The sequence below is a fragment of the Vidua chalybeata genome, chromosome 7 (genome assembly GCF_026979565.1).
Source record: "Vidua chalybeata isolate OUT-0048 chromosome 7, bVidCha1 merged haplotype, whole genome shotgun sequence".
Lineage (NCBI taxonomy): Eukaryota > Metazoa > Chordata > Aves > Passeriformes > Viduidae > Vidua > Vidua chalybeata.
In genome coordinates, this window is record NC_071536.1 from 5267431 (window position 1) to 5283376 (window position 15946).

Consider the following 15946-nt stretch of genomic DNA (forward strand, 5'->3'; position numbering starts at 1 on the left):
TGTCAGCACGCACACTAAATCAGTGGCTAACATTATTTAAAGTTTTTGCCAAAAAATCCTGCCATGAGTTGTCCTCAGCCCCTGTAGCCTTTGCAGTCAGACACACTGAGCTGATAAATCTATTTATGAACTACCACTGCAGGGATTTGATGAGTGGTTTCCCTTTGAAACCACTTTGGAGTAGGCTGCTGGCTTGTGGCGTGGCAGATGCTCTCCCAGAGTTAATAGGGAAAAAGCACAGCAGAAGAGATCTCAGCCTCCACAAACCCCAGCTCATCCCCTTGCCCCAGAACAGACTGCTTCTACCTGACAGGCTTGGAGCTGAGCCAGGTGGAGAATAAGAGTGGCACATCCCACAAAAGCAGCTCTGGGAGAAGCAGCCAGTGGGGCCCAAACCTGCTGGCTTACCCCAGTTATCCAGCCAGACCTCACTGCATCACTGTATCATCTTTCTGACTTCCCCTATTTTACTTTGTCCATGTTTTTGCAGCTCAGTGTAATAGCTTGGCCAAATCTGAGTGGGGTTCTTTGATGGCAACACCCAAGGGAACATGGCTGGGTCCCAACAAGTCCACAAGTCCAAGCCAGTTCCCAGGACATACAGATAATTTGTAGCAAGAGTTTTGGGTGTTTTTGTTTTGGTTTGTTTTGGTTTGGTTTGGTTTGGTTTGGTTTTTTTTTTACATTGAGAAGAACAACACAGATTCCTCACCTGTTCCTGCCCAGAATGTCCAAGTCCTTTGGCCAAAGTGTCCCCTGCATTCCTTTGGCTGCACCTTGTGAAAGAAACCCAAAGGCCAGTACCCAAACCAGGAAATTTAAACCCCCGGAGTTACACATTACTAGTGCCTGAAGACAAACTCCAACAAAGCAAGAGGCAGCAGATCAGCTCAAAATAAGCACCCGAGGAAAAAGGCTGGAGCCCAGCCAGACTCACCCCAGCTGGGCACTAGCTTGGGGACCCCTCGCAGAAGGGCGTTGGTGTCCCCAGCAGGTGGCAATGCAGCCTGACAGCAGCGGCCACCCTGTCACTTCACATACCCGCACCCTTCAGCTGCTCAGTCCTACCTCGGGAGAGCTCGGGTTCAGCTCCTGGGAAAGGCACTCAAACCAAAAAAGCCCACACTAGAGAGGTTGTATTTGTGTACTGTGTGGGATGACACGTGTGAGAACCGTGGAAGCCCTTCCAAAATGCATGGTCTCAGTCATATACACCCCTGAGGGACAGAACAAAAAAAAGAAATCTTTCCCAGTCCTGCCTGAAGCCACTCAAACTCCCCATAGGGGAGGACAGCTCATGCTCAGGTTATCAAGGAACCAAGGAAACACTCCACATACTGGGTGGCAATCTCCCCACATCAGCTTTGCAGATATTACACAAGCCCTGCCACCAACCACTCCCAACCTGCAGGGAATAGAGAGCCAAATACTCCCTTTTCCACAGGTGTTGCCCTTCACTCTTTGAAGTCTGCTGCACCAAACATACCTTCCCTTAGAATGCCATAGGGATTGGGGACATCCCAGAAGGGCAAGAGCATCAAGAAAATCCAACTGGGCACATGTGTAAGGACACCAAAGCTCACCACTGGGGTATTTGTCAAGGGAAAAACCCAGCTTAGGTAGAGCTGAAACAGCTCCTGTAGATGGGCTTGCAGTGCTATCTTGCTATCTCTGCCCAACAGGGCCAGAGCAACCTTGGTCTCCCTCACCTGCTGCTTGCCTTGGGAATTTCCAGGCAATCCCCCTGCTTCAGCAGTGCATGAGGACAGAGAAGCACAAGGCAAGGAAATGGGCCTTAAAAGAGTATGGGAGGGTCTCAGGCCATGCTTTGTTTCAGGTTTTCAGTTTTTCAGGTTTTCTGTGCTCAGCTGGGGTGCAGTGTTACCGTGCAAAGTCACTCTTAATGCAGCAGGAACCAGATAAGCCCAGGCCAATACAGATTTAAAACCCCAAATTCAGTGTCACAGCTGGTGTGAATGGATACTGCAGCATCTCCATAGCTGTGCCTCTCAACTTACCCAGCACAGTTCAATAACCTTGGCAAAAGGTATTTTTTACCCTTATGTGGGCCACGTCTGGAGCTGCAACTGATTGAGGGCAGTTTAGGATCCAGCCCCTCTGCAACAGGAGTCAGGGGAATTATTTAATTTTGAACAGTTGGTCAAATTTCAGACTTGGCTAATAAGCTTGTTTGTGCCTGACCTTAAAAGCAAGTCTTGGTTGGTGCCCAGCAATATCTGACAGGTAGATTTTTGTTGCTTCATTTTTCTTTTTGTATTTGTTTGAGCTGGGGGCGGGGGCAGGGGGAGGGTTTGTTTGTTTGTGTTTTTTTGAAGGAACAAGCAAACTCTTCCAAGACTGAGGATGCCACTCATCAAACATCCCCTTACCATGAACTGGAAACAGATACACCAGAACTCTCCCTTTAGGACAAATGTATTTGCATTCCTCCTTCACTCCCTGTCTTTGCCAAAGATTACAATATATCACAACATACCAGCTCTGGAGGAAGGATCAGGGATGTTGCTCCTGCAGAAGTGATGCTGCATGGCTTGGGTAATGCTCTGCAAGCCCATAAAGGCTGCTGGCACTACTGCAAACATGGCATCTGGAGTCTGGGGACGAGCATTGCCCTTCAGCCTCCTGCCACCCCACTGGCACAATTAACCTTTCAAAGCAGAGGATGAGCACGAAGATCTCTGTCTCCTGGGCAGCAATGCATGGCAGCTCTGAGACCCAGAGAGAACTGGCATATCTTTGAGTCCTGCAGGATTTTTTCCTGTGTCAGCATCAAACCCACTTCCTCAAAAGCTGTTGGGGAAAAGCAGAACAAAACAATTCTCAATATAGTTGCTGATTCAAGACAGTCTGCTATTGCCTTACCCACAAAGCTTTGTAGTCCCAAGTGATCCCCAAGCCAGCCGTCACCCTTAGCATGGTGGTCCCTGCCACTTCCTTCTTCTGCAGACACTTCTGCTTTGCCTCTCTCCCTACCTCAGTCACCCACTTGTTTCTGTCTCCATGCTGCCACTTTTGGGGAACAAGGGTGGTAGCTTTTACTTTGGATCATTTCACAAATCCAGTTTACAGCCACACAGCAAGGGGAAGGCAAAACACAGTGTGAGGGGGAAGTCAAAACCAAGGAAACACAAGGAAACTGAACCATTCATTCCTTAACACAAGGAAACCTGAACCCTCCTTCAGCTCACAGGGAGGAAGTCCAGGACCTCCCAAGAACAACCCCATTCCCAGTATTTGGACATTCTGGTTGCTAAGAGTACCAGCAGAAAGGAAAGGAGAGAATAAAGTTCTTTTTCATGTGTCCCTCAACTTCAGAGGCACAAAAGCCATTTGTTTTTGCCACCCTCTTTTCTGAACAGGACAACTTGCAGCCACCCTTCACCCTCAGATGCTCTGCAATGCCTACATTTTCCCCAGAGCGTGAAAGATGACAAATGTGGCCAAAAAAGTACAATAGATCCTCTAATGACTGGCCACCCTTGAAGCCTGAGTATGACAGTACACTGCTCTGCTTGCTCTGTGTCAAGGAAGACAGAAATGGCACAGAGGCAGCAGTAAAACCAACTCGTAAGCCTTAAGAAGGGAAAAAAGAGCAGGACTGTGAGGAGCCATTTAACTCCATCTCCTCATGGCTGGGGAATCTCTTGCTAGCAGGACACGTGTCAGGCAGCCCTTGTGGAAAGCTCATTTTGCAGCAGTTGCAATTTGCTGCAGCATTTGCAGCGTTCGCAGGCGGTAATCAAATCCACTGGGAGTATTTTGCTTTCCATAAATCCCTTTGGAGCCAGGCCCATAAATAGTTACACTGTAGTGTAGAGCTGCATACAAGGCAAGAGCAAATGTTCCACATAATGACTGCTGGCCTTAATCACACTGTGGAGTGGATCATATTTCCACCATTTTGTCAAGTTTTATTATAGATCCCCCTCTTTAAGGATACCCCTAAGTGGTGAGGAGGAGACCACAGTGGTGCCAAACAGCTTCCTCACAGGGGACACACAAAACAGCCCTTAATTGCAGGGGTTTCCCCTATTCCCAGAAGAGATTTGGAACAGTTTTCCCTGTAAATGAGATGTTCTACCTCCATCCTGACACTCCCAGTAGTGGACAGCAAGGGATTAATCAGATTTTTATGAGTGGCTGAAAAAATAAAGAGAGACACGCCTCTAGAAATAAACTTTAAGACACTCCGAGAAAATCACCATAACATACAAACTTTGAATGAAAGTCTATCCTACATCCAGGGATCCCCTTGCTGGGAATTCATAGCACATTTATCACCATGGGAAGGAGAACAAACCCTACCTGGGTGACAGCTACAGCAGGTGGCAATTAGGTGACAGCCACACCCAGAAACAGCACAGCAGTTCCCAGACTCGGGCTCACCACCCCATTAGACTGCAGTGCTTAATACTTGCAAGCCTGACAAATTCATCTGCAAGAAGCTGGGCTCCAGACCAGAAGGGGGAAGTTGCCAGTGGAAGCTTTTGGGAAACCCTGGTGGTTCATCATCACAGGGGATAAATCCAAGGTGTTTATACCCCTCCAAGGCTGGGAAATATCCTGTTCCAGCAGGGCTGACCCCAGGCTTTACAAGCATATGGAGAAGACAGTCTAATGTAGGGATCCCAAATGAGTACACATGAATCTGGGGTTTGGGAGCACACAGACCCTTTTTAAAACAGAACAATCATCATTCATCATCCTCTTTTATCATATTCAAAATGCCAGTTCCCTGGTTTTCAGCAGCAGTAATCTCATTGACTTATTCCAATAATCACTTAGCCTTCCACTGAACAGTCTATGCATTCAAGTGTGGAATTACTACTACCTTGTAAACCCCAGAAGAATTATATTAGCACTGACTCCCTATACCCCAGAATTGGGACAGATGGTGTCAGCAAGGGGGAAATGGACTTTCTCTGTAATAACAGAAATATGGTCTGACATGCTTTTAATGGTTTAAATATGATAGGTATTTTACTGCAAGAGGGCCTGATCTGGGACTCTTCCCAGCTGCTATTGTCACAAAACCTATAATAAGGAAGACAATCACCTTCCTACAAATTTCCCTCCTTCTTTCTATTTTTTGCTGGATTTAGAGAAAAACAACAACAACAACAAGAAAAAAAAAAAAAAAGAAAAAGGTATCACTGAGAGAATACAGAAATATGGACAAGGAAGGCAAACATCAGAGCCTCACCTTCTTAGGAAACCAGGCCAAGAAGAGTGAATCACATTACTCAGACTATGGAGGTTACAGTCAAAGTATTCAGTTAGAAAATAGATTAGATATACCTGAACAAAACTCTTTAACAATCCACATGCAGCTTGGATCTTCCTTAGATAGATGATAGATAAATTCCCCAATGAATTGCACCATTTGGAAAAAAGAAAACCCTACTACATTACTGACCTCAACACATTTTCAACTGTAAATGGTTCATGCTGTGTCCATGCAGAGCTGGATGGAAGTTTCACGTGCCATCCTGCCACCACTTCTGGTCTGAGAGGAAGGTCACAGAATCCCAGGATGGTTTGGGTTGAAAGGGACCTTAAAGCTTATCTTGTTCCACCCCTTGACGTGGGCAGGGACACCTTCCACTAGACCAGGTTGCTCAAAAGCCCATCCAGACACATCATTTCCAGATGGGGTCCCACTGCCTCCTCTGTCCAATCAGCTCAAGACAGTACCCCCACACCACTTTTGAAGGCAGCTTTGAGAACTCCACTAGGAATTAGGAGAAAGCCTCCATCCACTTAGGGTGGCTGGAGGTCTAACCCACTAAAGGTCTAACCCACTCAAGCTTATAACATCTCTACATAACACTCTGACAATTCCCTAAACACTGTCATTTCATCAAAAGGAAAGAAATTTAGAGAAGAGGTCTGGAGGTGGTTTGAAAGGTGCCCAGATGAGACAGCCCTGCCTTGGACTAAGCAGACAACTCTCCTTCCTCTGCCTGCAAATGAACAGAAGAGCCAAGCTGGGCCTCTTCCAATGAGTCATTTGGCTGCTCTCTGCTATGGTTTTCTCTCATTTCTTTTGCTCATTTTCCAGCATCTCTGGTGCAGTGTTTCTCATTTTTTCTGGATGTGGCACATCACAGAAAGACCCCAAATAGAGCTTGAAATCTGAAGATGCTTATTTTGCATTTGTCATACTGCAAAGAGTAACATTTTTACTACACTTAGAAAATGCTTAAAAGCTGCTGAGGAAGAAATCAGTACCTAAAACTCCAAATATAGAAATATAGAACAAAGCAATGCAAAATTAATGCTATGATTCCAATATTATACCCTTCTGAGTCATGTGAAAGAGAGTCTGGGAAACTAAAAGTCTTCACAGAAGTGCTTCATTTCCCAAATGAAGAAATGTGTGAATCATTTCTCATCTGATTAACCCATTATCATCATGCTCTGCCATTGATTATTCCCTGTAATAAAGTCAGGAAGGTACTATCATGGCAAGAAGATGAGCTCTGGCTGGATTCACAGTGATCAGGAGGAAGGTAGCATCCCAAATCTCAGCTGCCAGCCCTTTAGCTGGCCAGCCTTTAGAACTTCAGCCAGCCCTTTAGAACCCTTCTCTCCTTGCCTCTGGCCAGGCCTGTCATTTCAGCTAGAGAGGGAAGAATGGGCAGAAAACCTCACTGCTCCCAGCCAGCAATGCCCAGCCCTGGAAGCTTGCAGGAGATGTGCTGTGTGAAGGTAGGTCACAGGGAGCTCGGCTGAGTATTTGTCTGGATGTCCTTTGCACACGTGCAAGGCCATGCCGTATGAACCCCAAGGAATGCACAGCCCACCAGCACAGAAACTGTCACCAGCTCCTTAAAAGGACCATGAAGGTTTGAGATTCTGTACTTAACTGCTGCAAAGGTCATTCACCTTTGTGGAAACTGAGTTACAATTAAGAGTACCACAAAGACTGGCCAAGACTCTCAGAGAGCTGTTAAAACCAGCAAGGATCTCTTGGCCATCTGTTCTACAGCAGGCCAGGCACCCCATGTCTTCATTTGGTAAATGAAGAACTTCTGTGAAGACTTTTAGTTTCCCATAGCTGCTGGGCACATTTTCTTCAGCTCCACCTACGTTGTAATAAGTCAGCTGAGACTTCATTTTCTTCATGCAGGGAAAGCCAATTCTTTATTCACACAACTCATTTTGTACAGTTTTTACAAATGTCACGTGGAACTTTAATTGGTTAATAGCTTTCTTGCCAATTACTCTATTGGTTAGTAAAAGGTATTTTACTAACTTGTCCATCAAATCTCTCTATTCTTGAATTATTTACTTATTTTCTTCACTGATTCTCATGGGACGGATTTTATTGTTTATACAGTTGCACTTGCTTTTCACCCTAGAAATAGATTGTTGATGAACTCTCATTTTCAAGACATTTTTGCATGAGAACTTGCAAAATAGTTAGCTGCACTTAGAAGAAATGACAGGCCAGCTATTACTTTAGCAGAGCAGGCCTGATTTTATGACACCTGTCTGCGACACAGCTAAATCACTGGACACAACCTTTAGACACAGTGACACAGGGCTGGAAGCCCTGCATGGGCTCAAATTTAGGGCTGGAAGAAAAGACAACACACCAAAATCCAACTGGCAGTTTGCAAAAGCCATAGAAAGGTGAAAAGCACCATCCTTCATCTGGGACTAAATGCATTAAGAAAAAACAAAAGCATACTAGAAGAATTTTCAAACTCTGGAAGAGAGTGTAGAGGAATTTCTCATGGAACAAGGGCATGATATCCTTGATGGTATTTCTTTGCAGGAATTGGACAACCCTGGCCTGCAGATTTGATGTTATTTCTTTGCAGGAACTGGACAACCCTGGCCTACAGATTACATAGATACTTCAGTTATTTTAGAAGTAATTAGGACATCCTTGAAAAGACAATAAGCTTTGTATGAATACAATAGTCAGTGCTGGACGCTGAAAACTGTCACGTACTATAACCTGATCAGATGCTTGTAGTATAACAGCCAATCTATAAGTGACTTGTATATGTAATCATATTACATTAGTCAATGAATGTTAATTAGCTATTGTATTATGGAAGGCAATAAGGTATAAAATATGGATAAATTAGACAATAAAGGAGGATGACATCTAGCCATATTGGTTTGAGTGTCATTACTCTGGCCGGCTCTCTGTGGGACCCTCTTCAAGAGAGAACTGGAAAACAAACTGAATTGTGATCTTCTTAAAGTGAACTGTAAGTAATGAAATTCCCCATATCTTTGCTTTCCACAGGGGTTGAGCACCTTCTTTTGTCTCATGGGATGGGGATTCAGGCCCCATGATCTGGCTGCTGTGCAGACTGGAATTGCCCCCAAAATTCAGAACAGAAAAAGTTCTGCCAGACCCTTGTTTAACTGTTCCCATCAATTCAGCATCCCAGTATTTGCAGACAATACCATTTCAAGGTACTGGGTACCAAAATTCTGTGTTTACACATCTCCCTAGCTCTCCCTTGAACTTAGCAGACTGCCTGCCTTTATTTGTGCCTGCTTGTAACCTCCTCTTACCACTGTTTCCCATTAGGATCTTTTCCTCCTTAGTTTAAATCCTAATCATGCAACACACAATGTACATTATAATTCATGTCCTTGGGGTTCCAGAGACATTATTAGAAACAGACTTAGCCATCACTTGCTCTTTAGAAATCCATCTGTAGTAACTGATTTTCAAAATAAAGTGAGTTGAGACACTTTGATTTGGAGGATGTTCACCTTAAAAATCCATGAAAGGAGGCCACACGGTGGTTTATTTTGTTTTTAAGAGGAGAGTGTGCATCACTTTCTGAAAACCCAAGACAAAGTCTCTCAAAATAATTTGTGGCTGCTGAAATCCTTGTCCAATAAATAAGTTACCATCCTCATTACCGAGCAAAGGCTGACAGGGAAAGCAGGTCTGCAACAGAGGGAAAACAAACCTTCAGTGGCTGAAGCTGCCAACAACACATTCCTCCTGGCAGATATCTTCTCCCAGGAGCTGCCCCTGCCACTTTCTGCTGGACTGTTTTCTTCAGCTGTTTAATCCCTCTGCAGCAAACACATTGCTCCTCCTCTCCCAGCAGCAGACAGACCACAAGGGTTCACAACTGTGATGTGTTTTCAGGTTTCTCCTTCCTTTTGAAAGGACAGGACTGTGGGATGAGAAAGACTTGTCAAGTTAATTAGGAACTGAGGAATGTTAGGTTTGAACTCTGCTGTGAAGCAAGCAGATCTGCTACATTACATGCACTGGGAGTGGGGGCAAGGTGCTTTTCAGCATTCACCACCCTCAGACAAAGAAGCAAACATGCTACCCAGGATTGCCAGCATACTTGTATTAAGTGTTAAAATCCACAGCAGACAGAGTTGATTGTGGTTTTTAAATTACTGCTAAAATTATAAAAACACTAGACAAAATCTTTGTAAAAATTGCAAATATCCCTTCCAAGGGATAGATAAAAATTCTGCCTCCATAATGGCAACAAAAGGGAACTGCAACTGCAAGAAGGTTAAAAAACAGAAAAGGAAAAGGTGATGCAAAGAGAAAATGGAAGAGACTACAGTGATGCTCTGAAGAGACAAGCTTTATCTAATTTTACAAGAAACTGAGAGTCTCAATTCTTTTCAGATCATAAAAACCACAACTGGAAGACAGATACCCCCAACAACAGCAGGCACAAATTCCAGCCTCACACCTCTCAGGCTGGTTATTATGACATTATTAAATGTAGAACAGCCCCCCCACTTCAAGGTACCCTATAATGTCTGTGCTAAACTGACATTAAACTCAGGAAGAGGGAGAAGAGAGGCACTGGCAGGAGGCTGCTAACATTACAATACTTCCCATCATTTGGAGGACACATCCTACAAGGGAAAGTTTAGATAGCCACAGCCACATTCCCAAATGCCTTGATTCTCACATCCCCCAATTATCTCAATATGATTTTACTGTAATAAGAAACCTGCACGCTCATTGCAGGGAGCAGCATTGAAAATAGAAGATAGTATCTTTTTAAAACTGCTATACAAATACTAAGTCCCCAAAAACTTGCATTTTAAATCTGACTAATAACCTTTGTCCCTGCCAACTCACTTAAACACAATAAGAATTAAGGAAAGAACTTAATCAGTCATTACCTGTATGTAACATTCACAAGGACAAATCAAAAATGAACACATATGAAACAATTTCACAAATTATTCTGAAGGAGAGGCACTGGCTTGCATTCACTGCAGCACAATTAATTCAAAGAAGCCATGACATTGGGTTTTGGGTTAGACAACTCCTGCATGGCAGCATAACCTTTCAGGATCCAATCTCCCACCTATTCTATAGCCCCCAAAACTACAGAAGTGAAGCTGCTTCCACTGTACTTACCACTGTGACTTAAACTGTCTTTGCTATAAACAATCACCCAAATCAGCCTTGGCACTTAGGGTTCAGTTGCACTTACTGTTCCCACTTCTAGGATCTAATATTTCTCAAACAGAAAGGTAGAAGTAACCTACTAAGCAAAGTGTTGAAAACCTGCACATACACAGAGAGCAACCCACAGCCAACTGTTGCAGTTCTATCACCTTAATGGAGTTGCTTGGGATGATGAGTTTGGGGAAAAGTATTCAATAACAATACCAGGCATTTTTAAACTACTTTTGGGAGTAACAGTCTTCTAAAATATGTCATCAGCCTCGTGGTGGCAGCTCTGAAGCTTCTCATATTGCAAATATCTGACTCTGACAGAAGTTTAACAAGCAGGAGAAAAGCTCTCAGGGCTAGCTATTCAAACAGAAGTGGCTGCTATATAAGCCTGGTTTATAGTGCACTCTAGAAGACCACCAAACACCTGATTACATGTGTCTTACATGAAATTGCAACTTTAGAGATAATAACTGCAAGGGCTGTAGGCAGAGGTGTAAACAGCCTGCACTAGCTGCCAAACTCCAGGCAGCACAAACAAAGCTTTTGTAGGGTGTTCAAGGTGCTCAGTCACTCCCTGCAGCCAGAGACCCTCCCAGAGGGTCCTTTATCCCTTGTGTTCTGACATCTTGCCCAGCCCCAGAGGATTTCCACCTCCTGTATCCAGCAGCACTTTCTGCAAGAGTCACTGTGTATCTCCTAAAAACCTCTGATCTCATAGGTCACACAAGAAGCAAAGTGACATTCTTGAGCTTTACCATGTCACTTGCCTGCCTACAGCTAAATTAGGAGTGCAGCAGCAGCAGTCTATTTAGAGCCAGCACAGCTTCTTGACAGACCCTGAAGGAGAGACATTTCTTACATCTGCATCGCTGCTCCCCAAAAAACAGGCTTGCACTGAGGGGCAGCTTCATTGGGAAGACTTTGCAGTGCTTCACCAAGTTTGTTTTCACACACAGAGTGAACACACAAACATTAAGAGCACAGCACAAGTGGCCAAGCTCCATCACAGCTGGTTTTAAACAGCTTGGCCAGGTTCATCCATTGTATGGCTGGCTGCAGTGAGACCTTTCTGCCTCCTTGAAAAAGAGGAAGTTCACTGTGTGCTCTCTCACATTGGACTGCAGCACGAGTGGTTTCTGAGACTCCCCTCTCCCACTAAAAGCATTAAGGGACTCACACTGTCATCTTGTCACATTTTTGAAAGGAGGCTCTTTGCCCCTGCCTGGTTGGAGAAGTGCAAGAAAAGCCTGCCAGGCCCTGCCTGCAGCCTCCTTTGCCTGCTGGGTGGAAGACACCTCTCCACACATGGCTTAGCACTGGGAATGAACATCTTGCTGGGACAAGAGGGTACAGTGCCACCAGAAAGCACCTGTTAATGGTACAGAAGAAGGTCAGTTCAGAGCATTGAGTTGGGATGGCTGGGAGGCTGGACCAAAGGAACAGCATCAATTATAGAGGGATACCACAGCTGGGAGTGCCTGCTGGAACACTGCCACCAGGCACAATAACCTCAAACTCCCAAACCTCCAGCCCAAACTGTCAGCTCTATCTTTCCATGTCAATTCTCTAAATACAGACACTTTTTACACAGGATGCTTAGAAATATTATCATAGTGATTCATGAGAAAAGGGGAGCTCATCAAATGCTTTATGTTCATTTGTGTTCTCTCAGACAACTGTGGTACAGATACATTCTAGATATTTGTGGGGACCTCTATCAGGGCTTCATAAACCTTGACAATGCTACTTACATTCTTAAAACAGCTTTCTGAGGTATGTGTAATGTGAATGATGATATGATAATGTAGTTATGGCCATCTCTCCCCAAAGACAATCATCTTCAAAATGATTCAAAATGCACAAATATTATCTGAAATCTACACAGGTTTCATAAATCCAAAGTATTTACTGCTAAACATGGAAATAGCGGAAAAAAATTTGGTTCCTACAGCTTTGTTCTTGCTGGGCCATCTCAAGGTTTGTATAAGACTGAGCTATATACCACCTAAATTCTAACACAACAGCAGGAATCACGCAGGTAATTAGAAAACAGGGTGTTCCAGTGTATTAAACACATTTTGAAGTGTCTGGGCTTTTAGCAGTATTTAAGCAAATGCAGACTGTGTGCTTGGCAAAGACAGAATTCCAGTGACAAGGACAGGGAACATATGATCTCAGAGAATGATGCTCATATCTCCAAGCTCCATGTCTTGAAAGCTACCCATACCTCATTGAGAAGTCTTACTAATGACTGAAGGGAAAATGAGGTCTAGATTGTGAAAGCAAGAGATTTCCTAAAAACAGATATGACCTTGGAGTTTTGGTAGATTTCAAGCCCACTTGATCCCTAACAGAAATCAGTAAAACTTAAACATCACATTAAGCCATTTAGTTCTTTAGTTCCTGGTCTGACTCAAGACCTGGAGCACTTCATGTCAAAAGAGAGAGGGAGAAGAAAAAAGTGAAAGAAAAGAGGCTGATACCTCATAAGTCACAATGAAACCTTCCAGGCAATGCAGGTATATGGGTAGTCTGGGCCAGACTCTGAGCTATCTTTCGTTGTCCTTCCCAAGCCTGAAGTCACTCCTTCTCCTAGTAGAGTAATATGGGATCCAAGAAAGACAGATCATTCTAAATGGCAGTAATTTAAATCCTCTGCTGCATGCTCCAGGGAAAAGAGAGGAAGGAAAAGGCAAGGGAATCTCTGCAGCTCACATTTAGGCTGTGGAGCTCTGAAGACACAGGAATCCCAGTTTCCCAAAGCAGCACCAAGGGAATTTTATCCTGTGCAGTGTGAGAGAGCATGCAGAATTTAACATCTTATCCAGTGCCTGATGGTTATGTTTCAAACTACACAGCACCCCTCCAGGCCTGCCAGCTAGTGCTCCCCTTGGTAGAGAGTCCTGCCTGGTGGGATTGGATGCTCACATTCTGCCTCCATCGCCCTCTGTCCATGCACCCTGTTGTTGCACTTAGCCAGGCACTCGCATTTCAGAGCCTGGTTGCTCAGTGATCTATAAACTGGTGCTCATGCCGAGGAAACCGAGGTGCCAAGAAAATGACTGGAAGCTTTACAGGACAGGGGAAAGCAAAGAGCACTCGGCTGACACTTTCTTCCACAGGGACCGATGGCATGAGGAAGGTGAGCTGCCCAAAGGTGAGGTTGAAGGGAGCCCCCAAGTCACCCGGGCAAGGCTGAGAAGCAGACACACCGTCAGGAAGCTGCTCCCCCTGCAGGCAGCCCTCCTGGGGCAGGGCAGGGGCTGACAGACGCTCCCCAGCTCTGCAGGGAACGCCTTGTATGTGCTGCTGCCAGTTGCTGGGGGATGCTGACATCGTCTGGGACAGAATTAGAAAACCTTGAGCAGAAGGACACAAGTGCTAAGTCAGCCGTGTGCTATATGTGGCGCACCAGTTGGTGCCTTCTTTCCCCTTCTTTAGATGCTCATTCCTTTGCCTGCTCCTTCAGCAAGGTTTGACTTCAGCCTACACTGCCCTGTGACTGCTACGTGCCCCTGGCTGCATTCAGGCTAGCAACACCTTACGCAGCACCTAAAGGAGCCAAGAGACAAATCTTCCCTGGAGCCAATGGAGCCCTTCATTTGTCCATGCAATTCAATCTTTGTGCCATTATATAAAGCTGTGCCCAGTGTTTACCCATCACTGCCCTGTTTCCCACCACCTGCAAATCCCATGGGGCTGTTCCTGGCTGTCTGCTGGTGACACCCTTGCAGTCAGCTCGAGATGTCCTCCCATGCTGCACCCTGCTCCCAGACCACCTTCCTGACAGGCTCCTATGACCAGGATCTGTAAAACACGCTGACCAGGCAATTTTTCAGGCTTGACTCTCTTCTACACAAGTTTCTATAGCTTATCAGGATGTTCTGCAGCTCTGAGCATCCTGGATAGCAAGAGGCTTTGCTATTTTATTGAAAATGGTTTCCATGCTGTGAGCACTGAAAAGCCAAATCATTAGCAGATTAATTAGCCACTCTGTGGCACACAGCCAGCATTACAGCTAAAGCTGAGACCTTAAAGTTTGCTGGAAGTGGATCCCTGGCTTAATACTTAAAGCCAGCGATGAACATGCAAGAATCAAACCAGACAAACAGTCCCTCTCTCTCATAGCAAAAATCACACATTGAAGAGAGCACAAGGAACTCTGCAGCATCTTGGTGTGGAAAAATGCACCCACTCTCTATCAGGTCAAGAGCTGCTCAAGCACAGTAAAATGGATTATATATTCTTTCCAAATTTGTTGTGAATGGAAAGTCATATATTCCTGATAACTGCCTAAATACGCAGTTCCTTCCTGGACCAGTCTTCCAAAATGTACAATTAAACCGGTGTTGGAAAAAAATATCATTTGCATGCATTTACGTTAAATTTCACTGAACCTTTCTCCTTGTTTATGTTCAGTAGACTCCTCCATTAATAACTTTGTGTTTACATTGGAAAATGAGATCACTTCTCACTTCTGGGCTGAATAAAATATGTGTTTGTACCATGGGACAGCTCCAGACCACTGCAATCTTTCTGAGATTGCTGCCTGCCAAATGGTACATGAACACTTGTAATTTTTCCTGCTGACGTTGCAGCCACCCAGCCTTCAGAAGAGGAACACAGCAAATATTTAACAGCAACAGGTGTCAGATAGGAGTTGATCACAGGAAAGAGAAAAACCTTAGCTGAAATTATAGCAAGTAAGTGCGCATGGGACAGGAGAAAGTCTCCAGGAAAAGAGTGGAATATGCTGACTGCACTTAGGTGTTTGTAAATAGTCTGTATTATCACATTTGTCTGAAAGCAAACTCTCATCAGAGCAACCAACACTTCCTCTGGTGCTTGATCTGGTATACTGCCATGAACTCACTAACAATTCCACTAAACAAATAGGAAGCCAATTCCATTTTCAGGTATTTTAGACAGCAAAAGGCAAAAGTCTCAAAGGGAGTTCACTATGAAACAGAGCAGGAGCAACAGCACTCACCTTTTCTTCCAACAGCTCCAGGGCTTGCAATCCCCTGAAATACAGAACATCTTATCTTCTACTTCACAGTACGCATTTAAGCCATCAGCTCCCTCCTCCTGAAGAAGGGCCTGACTCCCTGGGCTACAGGAAGCCCAAAACAGAGCTCTCCTTTTAAAACTGGACCAGAAAGACAGAGATCTCCTAGCAAACACACAGGAAGTGCAGCCAGGTATTCCCATTTCCATTTTGGTGCTGCAATTGATACCACCTCTCTGTGACTTTAGCCTGACAAAAGGAACATATTCCACTTCAGAAGTGTCAGAATGAATCACTTCAATAATCTGGATGTAAAACACACTTCCCTTATGTTAGTTCAACTAAAACCAGCCCAAATGCACAGAAGTTTTGCATTGGCCAGAACTGTATCCTCATCGATTAAACCAATAAAAACCAGGCAAGCCCAAAGCAAGCCCCCTGTGTCAGTGAGTAGCAGGGCTAATAGGACATGGCTTCCAACCAACACC

General features: G+C 44.6%; 1 long non-coding RNA gene across 1 annotated transcript in view; it reads right to left on the reverse strand.

Moving 5' to 3' along the window:
- Nucleotides 1-2429: 2429 nt before the first annotated feature.
- LOC128790369 (uncharacterized) overlaps nucleotides 2430-15946 on the reverse strand; it is a 49208-nt gene continuing 35691 nt past the window's right edge. Inside the window, exons 2-3 of the long non-coding RNA XR_008431721.1 lie at nucleotides 8970-9182; nucleotides 2430-2811 (exon numbers count right to left, since the gene is read on the reverse strand). This is a non-coding gene — a long non-coding RNA (uncharacterized LOC128790369). The remainder of the gene's footprint in view (nucleotides 2812-8969; nucleotides 9183-15946) is intronic.